This window comes from Panulirus ornatus, chromosome 10, assembly GCF_036320965.1.
Source record: "Panulirus ornatus isolate Po-2019 chromosome 10, ASM3632096v1, whole genome shotgun sequence".
Taxonomy (NCBI): domain Eukaryota; kingdom Metazoa; phylum Arthropoda; class Malacostraca; order Decapoda; family Palinuridae; genus Panulirus; species Panulirus ornatus.
The window spans coordinates 60,007,296-60,016,859 of record NC_092233.1 but is presented as its reverse complement, the minus strand read 5'-3'; the positions used below and the strand labels follow the sequence as shown (position 1 = coordinate 60,016,859).

Below are 9,564 nucleotides of genomic sequence, written 5' to 3'. Positions count from 1 at the left end.
AACCCAATCATGTCTATATTTACTAACAACCCAATCATGTCTATCTTTACTAACAACCCAATCACGTCTGTCTTTACTAACAATCCAATGACGTCTGTCTTTACTAACAATCCAATCACGTCTATCTTCACGAACAGCCCAATCATGTCTATTTTTACTAACAGCCCAATCACGTCCATCTTTACTAACAACCCAATCATGTCTATATTTACTAACAACCCAATCATGTCTATCTTTACTAACAACCCAATCACGTCTGTCTTTACTAACAATCCAATCACGTCTATCTTCACGAACAGCCCAATCATGTCTATTTTTACTAACAGCCCAATCACGTCCATCTTTACTGTCTAATCAGGTCTAACCTCACTGATCGTGTGTCTATTCTTGGGTAAGGCTGAGAACATAAATTCAAGGATTTTTTTAACTCCCCCAGCTCAGCGTGATGGTGGGCCACGACTTCAAACGATCCTATGTCTGCTTGTGGACTGGAGGTGGCTTGGCCCACTTTGGAGAGGGGGGGGGGGGGGGGGCGGCTTCGTTCCATTTCCACGTAGCGTTGCTGACAAGACCTTTTAACGGGGTTGTATAGTCTATATAGATAGGAGACATGGCCATCAAGGACTCCCTTTTTCTATATTTGTTTTGAGGAGAAGACAGGCTAAAAGCTCAAGGATATTCCCATTTTTATATCTATATCTAGGGAAGGGAGCGGGGGGGCTGGAAATCCTCCCCTCTCGTTTTTTCATTTTCCAAAAGAAGGAACAGAGAAGGGGGCCAAGTGAGGATTTCCCTTGAAGGCTCAGTCCTCTGTCCTTAACGCTACCTCGCTAACGCGGGAGATGGCGAATAGTATGAAAGAAAGAAAAAAAATTGATCTCAAACGCTGGTAGAGTAATTTCACATTTCTGACAGTCACCGAGATGGTGGTGGGGGTGGTGTCTTCTTTCAAGAACTCTCCCCCACACCCATTTTCTAATTCGTCAATATATACATATTTTTTTTTCTTCGCTCCCGCCCCCCTGAAACGGTGACGTCAGCACACTTAACGTACATCATCATTGTGGTCTCCTGAGTGGAGGAGAAGTGGTCTAAAAATTGTCACCCATTGATCCCGTTTTCTTTGTCCCGCCAGCAGCAGCAGCAGCAGAAGCGTCCAGCCTAACAATATGTACTTGCTACCTAATATATATATATATATATATATATATATATATATATATATATATATATATATATATATTGGAAGATTAAAAATGAGAGGGGAGGATTTCCAGCCCCCCGCTCCCTCACCTTTTAGTCGCCTTCTACGACACGCAGGGAATACCTTACGTATTACGTATACCTTACGTATACCTTACGATGGTTTGGGAGGTCTTCAAGACTTCGGTCTAAGACCTAACTACCAATTAGCTCCTCTGCCCATTCAAAGATGTTAAAGGCAAGCAGGCTACCGTAACCACCACATCGCAATTGGCCTCGTACAGTTTGCAGCAACCAATCCACACCAATTTCAAATCCATGAACAGTACAGCTCAAGGAAGTTCCAGAGTTTTCATACGTGATTATCAAAGGTCTATTGACCAACTTAATGTTAACATATTCAGCATCAGTTCTCGCATGATGGCAAGAAATAGACCCTAAAACAACACACACACACACACACACACACACACACACACACACACACACACGAGTAAACAAAAGCAATGAGCCTCACTTAATAAAACATTGGGTCACATTTCACACCGTTTTCGACATGGCTTCCAAAAAAAAACCCCGAATACTTCAAAATGACAAGGAAGAACTACACACCCCCCCCCCCTGTTCATGTGTGGCTACACCCACCACCACACCCCCGACCACCGAGTTTCCTTCCTCCTCCACAGTTGCCACAAATGCATCTCGTGTTGTGGTTGAACCGCGCCTCATGTGAAGATAAACGCGAGGCCCCTTCAAAAAAGAAAAGAAGAAAAATAACAATAATCTTCATGGTATATCGTATCGTATTTTTTTGTTTTTTTAAATATCTGTCCCCAGAAAACACTTGTCCCGGGCCCGGAAAACACACACACACACAAACACACACACACACACACACACACACACACACACACACACACACACACATACAGAAAATAGCGGGCCAGCTAAACCGACCCTTTTTTCTTTTTTTTACACATAGGTGCCAATTGGCGTATCGCTCTCTCTCTCTCTCTCTCTCTCTCTCTCTCTCTCTCTCTCTCTCTCTCTCCCCCTGGGTAAGGGCGAGTGCCCAGGCTCGCCTGCAAATTCTCCCCAGTTTGCATACTTTCCATCATCAACGCAAACTTTTATATATATATATTTTATTTTACATGCAAACTCTCTCTCTCTCCGTCCCTCTCTCTCTCTCTCCGTCTCTCTCTCTCTCTCTCTCTCTCTCTCTCTCTCTCTCTCTCTCTCTCTCTCTCTCTCTCTCTCCGTCTCTCTCTCTTAGTAACCTCCTTTCATGTTCAACTTCTCATATTTATTTTTCCTCTCCTAGTTGGATGGTTGGCTATTTACGGGAATGACAGAATAACACGACGCTAGTCACGTAGACTCGCTCAAACACGCGACCCAGGTGGCTCCCATTCCCCTAATTTGTATATATATATATATATATATATATATATATATATATATATATTATATTTATCATACTTTGTCGCTGCCTCCCGCGTTAGCGAGGTAGCGCTAGGAAACAGACGAAAGAAATGGCCCAACCCCCCCACATACACATGTATATACATACACGTCCACACACACGCACATATACATATCTATACATCTCGACGTAAACATATATATACACACACAGACATATACATATAGATACAGATGTACATAATTCATACTGTCCTGCCCTCATTCATTCCCGTCGCCACCCCGCCACACATGAAATGACAACTCCCAGATGGTGAGTTGCACTATGAACCGGTTTACCAACGTATGGCAGCCGTGAGGAAAAGAATCGCTCATGCAAAGCCGTGAGAACCGGTCCGACAAAGTAAACAAACTGTGTGGACCGGTTCTATAATAATAAAAATAAATATTTAAGGAACCGTGAGAACTGGTCCGGCAAAATAAACAAACTGTGTGGACCGGTTCTATAAAAAAAACTAAATATTTAGGGAACCGTGAGAACTGGTCCGGCAAAGTAAACAAACTGTGTGGACCGGTTCTATAATAAAAAAAAATATATATTTAAGGAACCGTGAGAACCGGTCCGGCAACGGGAGACAGCCGTGAGAACCGGTCACGCGCCAACACAATGCACTGTCATCGTGAGGGAAAGGAAAGAGAACCGGTTAAACAACGAAAGAAAAAAAAGATAGAACCGGTCCTATAACGAACCACACCCCCCAAAAAAAGAACCGGAGCGACATGCGACAGCCGAGAGAGAGAGAGAGAGAGAGAGAGAGAGAGAGAGAGAGAGAGAGAGAGAGAGAGAGAGAGAGAGCCGCAGTCCAACAGCGCAAGAACGCCGTGAGAACCGGCCCAAAACAACGGTGGCAGAAAGCCCTGAGTGAGTGAGTGAGTGAGCGAGCGAGTGAGTGAGTGAGTGAGTGAGTGAGCGAGTGAGTGAGCGAGTGAGTGAGTGAGTGAGTGAGCGAGTGACTGAGGGACCCCCCGGTCGCTCTGACTGGCATATTTGCCTGTGCCGGTTTTAAGAGGCTGATCAATACACATCTGTGACTGAGAGAGAGAGAGAGAGAGAGAGAGAGAGAGAGAGAGAGAGAGAGAGAGAGAGAGAGAGAAATGGCTCATTCCCTCACCCATCCATCCATTCCCCCCCTCCCCTTTTTTTTGAAGGGGTTTGGAGTGTCCTTTTTGAGACACAGAGAGAGAGAGAGAGAGAGAGAGAGAGAGAGAGAGAGAGAGAGAGAGAGAGAGAGAGAGAGAAATGGCTTATTCCCCACCCCATCCATCCATCCATCCCCCCTCCCCAACCCCTTTTTTTGAAGGGGTTTGGAGGATCCCCCTTTTTTTGAAGAGGTTTGGAGGATCCCTCTTTTTTTTGGAGAGTGGTGAGGGGAGGAGTAGTGTGTGGGGTGTGGTGTTGTGCTGGGTAGCCTACTCAACAAAGCGCTAAGTACCTTGTGATGTAGCAAGTCTGTTGATGATGATTGTGGCGCCACGGCCGTAGTTAACCACCTCCCAACGTCTAACAACCACGAATCACGTGACGAACAGCAAAATGACCTGGGGGGGTTGGAAACGAGACACGTGGACGAGTCTTACCACGCCAACGCGATGCCAACGCCATGGGCGTTTACCAAATGGCGTCCTAGCTAACGTCTCTTCGATGTATATCAACTGACTTGTTATATTTCTCTCTTGTGTCTCCCCTGATGATGTGATTATGACACGAAAGTGCACTTGGGAACTTCTCGTGTTTCATTTTCCCCGTGGACTCTTAGGAATATATATATATATATATATATATATATATATATATATATATATATATATATTATATATACATATATATCTGTGTGTGTGTGTGTGTGTGTGTGTGTAAAATATGCGCATATGCGTATATGTATATATGAGTGTATGTGTAAGAGTCAATGGGTCATTCTTCATCTGTTTCATGGCGCTACCTCGCTAACGCGGGGAACGGCGATCAAATACAATACCAAAAAAAAAAAGAAATAACAGTAAACGGCAACCAAGTACAACAATAATAAAAAAAATAACGATAATGTTAATCCAAATTCGCTGGTCAATGAAAGGCGCAGATGAAGTACAACTCAAACTGTAAACAAAATACTTCGTACGAAGCTCTTCTAGGACCCCCACCCCCCATCCAATCATCACCAATCGTCTAATCTGGACGTACCAATCCACGGAGTAGTAAGGAATGGACGTGAACAGATAGAAGAAGTCATCTGCGTCAATAAATGTCACTTTCGCTAGCGCGAAGGTAACCGGTTCGAACCCCAAGCGAACGACAGCTCAGCGCCCCCAAAGAATGTGATAAATGGCGATTATCTGTATCTGAGCCTCTTGATCGTGATGGTACGTCGCTTCGGTACGACGGCACGTATAATCCTCGGGCGCAAAGGTACGACGCATGAGCACGACGGTACGATCCATGAGCACGACGGCACGACCCATAAGCACGACGGTACGACCCGTGAGCACGACGGTACGACCCATGAGCACGACGGTACGACCCTTGAGCAAGACGATACGACTCGAGCACGACGGTACGACCCTTGAGCACGACGGTACGACCCTTGAGCACGACGGTACGATCCATGAGCACGACGGTACGACCCTTGAGCACGACGGTACGAACCATGAGCACGACGATACGACCCTTGAGCACGACAGTTCAATATCTGGCCTCTGACTAGACTCTCTGAGGCGTCAGGTCAGAAAACATTGCATATGCCAAGGGCCGTACCGTCGTACTCTAAGCGTTCGTACCATCGTACTCTTAAGGGGTCGTACCGTCGTAGTCTTAAGGGGTCGTACCGCTCGAGAGGTTAAGTGGGGGGGGGGGGGACGGCGGAATGGCAAATGTCCACACCCGAGATGGTCATGGACGGAAATAAACATGTAGTCGACCGTGGCGTCTTCGCTAAATCAAGCCAACGCAAGGATGCATGCAACGCTCCTACACACACACACACACACACACACACACACACACACACACACACAAGACACACACACACACACCTCAACTGATTGTGTTTTTTTTAAAGTGGGGGTTCGAATCACGATGGACGAAGGGTGGTTCCCTCGCTGTAAGTATGTATGTATGTATGTATGTGTGTGTGTGTGTGTGTGTGTGTGTGTGTGTATAAACATTTACCACACGCAGTCCACACCCCCCCCCACCTCCCCCCTCCCCCAGACTGAACGTTGACCTGTACATCATGAACAGGCCCCCGAGCCTGGCCGGCCAACACACAACAGACGAGCATACACACAGTGAGAGAGCGAGAGCGAGAGAGAGAGAGAGAGAGAGAGAGAGAGAGAGAGAGAGAGAGACCGCGCATTGTTTCTTTTTCCCTCACCTCCACTATGCGACTCCAAGGGTGACACAATGCAGCTCTGGCGATAACGTCAGACGCTCAATTCGTTATATAACGTCGACTGCATCGAAAAACTAATAATAATTGCCCGGATGCAAAGATACAGCCACACGATACACGAAATTAAAAAAAAAAATGATAAAAAAAAACGATTAACTTATACTGCCGTCGACATGGGGTGTGATCAAATTTCGTCGCCCGGTGTTAAATTTCATGTTCGTTATGTCAACCGCTGCTTATTCATACTGCTTTATATTCCCGGAGGGGTATTACAGATCCTCGCTCGCAGAACATAATTAACAACCATCAATTTGACATGTGTCTAACGGGGTAAATGATAAATTACACTGGTTCATTACATACAGCTCCAATAGACTGTCATCGTAAATATATACTTTTGCCTCGCCTGAAGCCAGCCAGCCAGCCACTACTCTGCCTATACACAGTAAATCGCTTCGCGTCATTTCGCCACATCCTTCACCACATTACAATACCCTTCAGCCACACACACACACACACACACACACACACACCGTCCAGTGCACATTAGGGCGAGGAAGACACACCTCTCCTCCCCCCCTAACCCACCCCAGTAGACATTAAGAGGTAAGAAATGCCTCCTTCCTCACCCCCTCACACCCAACCCTCCCAGTATAACATTAGTAGGGTAAAGGAGGGCCTTACCCACACCACCCCCCCCCCACACACACACAACCACACCAGCGTCTAAATAAGACTCATCTGCCCCAACCCCTCCTGTACACGGCGGGGAGTAGCCTGTGTGTGTGTGGAGAGAGGTACTGCAGGGGGAGGTTAGTATAAGGTTACACACACACACACACACACACACACACACACACACACTTACGTTCTTCATTAATTACGTGAGGTTTATTCCTAACATTTAGGCACATACGATCAATCTAGCGATGACAAGAATACTATATCATTAGAGTCCACGATTACGGAAACATCTGGACACGAGAAAGAAATTACCACACATCTATCATCGGCCAGTGTATCGTGTGTGAAGATTACGATACCATTTAATTAGCGAATATTGTGTACGTAAGATAAGAGAGAGGGAGGGTGTGTGGGTGGTGGGTGCAGGGGCGCGTAAGGTCTCGGGGTCCTTGAGATGTTGTCAAAGATGTTTGGGTGGTGGGTGGGCGGGCGGGTGGGAGTGTGGCTTGAAGGTGGTCCGTGGTAGCAACAACATCATCTACTGGAGGAGGAGGAGGAGGAGATCTGCCGGGTGTGTGTGTGTGTGTGTGTGTGTGCGAGCCTCTCTCCCTCACTTATCCACCAGAAGGCTGAGGAACACGCAGCCCCTGGGACTGTTGACGCCAGCGACGGCGGCTACCCCACGCCCCTCTCACCGTGCCCGCCTACAGCCGTAGGAGATAACTCGAAGAAGATCCCCCCCATGTGACTTACCTGTAGAGCGTCGTGGTGAGTGAGGGAGGTGCGACAAGTGTAGGGGGGTTTGTGGTGTGGTGCGGCGATGGTCAACCCTCGCGCCACGCTGAGTCAATGTGCTTCCCAGATCACCCCCTGGGCCCAGCCTTCCTTCGTTTACCACCACTATCCTCACCACTCACAGTCCCTTTTATCGATCCCGTGTCATGGGCAGTTCAGTGCGGGAAGGGCGGCGAGACAGCACACTCGCCAGGGAAGCACCAGTGGAACGGGAAAAGACCGAAAGTACCCAGAGAGCACCACACAAAACGTGTCGGGGGACGGGGAGAGCAGCGCGGCCACGTCCTCCCTCTTCCGCGTCTAAACGCACACTGGCCTCGCGCCGCACTGTTGCCCACTTGGGAGCCCTTCATTTATCACCTGTAGGGGGACCGGGAATGTTTGGTCATGTCGAGGCGCCCCCCACAGTTACAGGACTTCAGCGCCTCTCCTGATGTTATCTCAGGCGGTGCGCGTGAGGGACGGTGTGTCATGTGGCCCCGCGTTTCCTCAACGCAACAACGGACGGGTTGGACCAGGCTCGCCCAGGCCCTCGTAGGATCATAACCGAGCTCGTGAGAATTCATTAAACCCTCACTGAACCATAAGAACAGACAAGAGAATCCTGACTCATTTTCTGGGTGGGGGAGGGGGTTGTTGCGCCTGACATTTCAACCGATTAAATCACAAATATTCTGACAGAGAAGGCCAGGCCACCAATGAATGAGCGCGTGGAATTTCTATATAAAAAATATGAGTCAATATTTTGACAGGGTCTGGGTGAAGACTTGGCATGGTTCCTAGACTCCCTCACATCCCACTTAAGTGTCGAGGTATAACATTCAAGTGAGGTTGTGGGCGACTGGCCCGGCCTAGCCCGGCCCGGTCCGGTCAGCTCCTTTGGCCCCCTCACGCCCAAATACTTTCGACTTGTTTTAACAAAGCGTTCGCCTTACTTATGTGTGTACACACACACACACACACACACACACACACACACACACACACACACACAGTGGAATCTGATATACATCACCATTATATTTGCGTTACCAGTGACGTACACGACAACATCACGGGTCACAGCGACCCATTAAACTCACGCTCAGGTCTGCAATAACCTTGGGGGGGGGGGGGCAGGGGAGAGGGGGGGAAATTTTGCAACCTCTAACACAGCTATGATGCCAGACGGACCATAAAAAAGTCACGTACTGGCAACTCATCATGATCTCGGGGAGCTCACTAGTTGCCAGATACTCCCAGCAGCCACCAACACCATCATCCCACTCACTGTATCTTTTATTTCTTTTTTTTAGTACAAATTCATGCAAACTAAACAATGACTGGTCGACGCAAGAGGAGGCGAAAGCTTGACACACGGCCGCTCATGAGGAGAAGACAACTTCAACGCTAACACAGGGGCTGTTATTAATGATAACGACAAATACAACAAGGACAATGAGCGGTTTACTGTTACAAACCGAGTACATTCTGAGACTCCCTCTGTATTTGTAGGTTCACAGAAGCTCCAGATGAGGACACACCACCAGACAATATGACTGTAAGTGGTAAATACACATATATATCTACTTACATTATATATAAATGTATATATGAATATATATATACATTCAGAATAAAGCAGCCATCAATTAATATATATACATTGTTTAGATGGCTCCTCCCCTCCCAAACCCCCAGAAGTAGAACCTAACCTTGAGTCGTCTCTCTCTGGGGGCTTACACACACTCGTACTCTCACGTAAGAGCTGCCATAACTCACTTTCACTCTCCTGTACGGTGGTGGATTCTTCCCTCCACTCTCGCTGCTCACGTAGGGGCGGAACTTTCACTCTGGATCCTGGCAACACTCACTCAGTTACCAAGGTAAACAAACACACGCACCGCTCAATGTCCTGTGTCGTCCAACCGCAGAGTGCAACAAACGTTGCTATCTATCTATATCTAACTATTCTATCTATCTATCTACTCGCTAAGTGCTTGGTGCACACTATGAACCCCTGGACCACACT

At 47.4% G+C, this 9,564-nt stretch overlaps 1 protein-coding gene across 3 annotated transcripts in view; it reads right to left on the bottom strand.

The window, feature by feature from the left end:
* The window catches only part of LOC139750997 (protein O-linked-mannose beta-1,2-N-acetylglucosaminyltransferase 1-like), a 444,536-nt gene extending 436,667 nt beyond the window's left edge, over positions 1-7,869 (bottom strand). For all 3 annotated transcript variants that reach the window (XM_071666033.1, XM_071666032.1, XM_071666035.1), the window contains exon 1: positions 7,512-7,869. The gene's annotated coding sequence lies outside the window, so the exon portion shown is untranslated. The remainder of the gene's footprint in view (positions 1-7,511) is intronic.
* Positions 7,870-9,564: the final 1,695 nt, after the last annotated feature.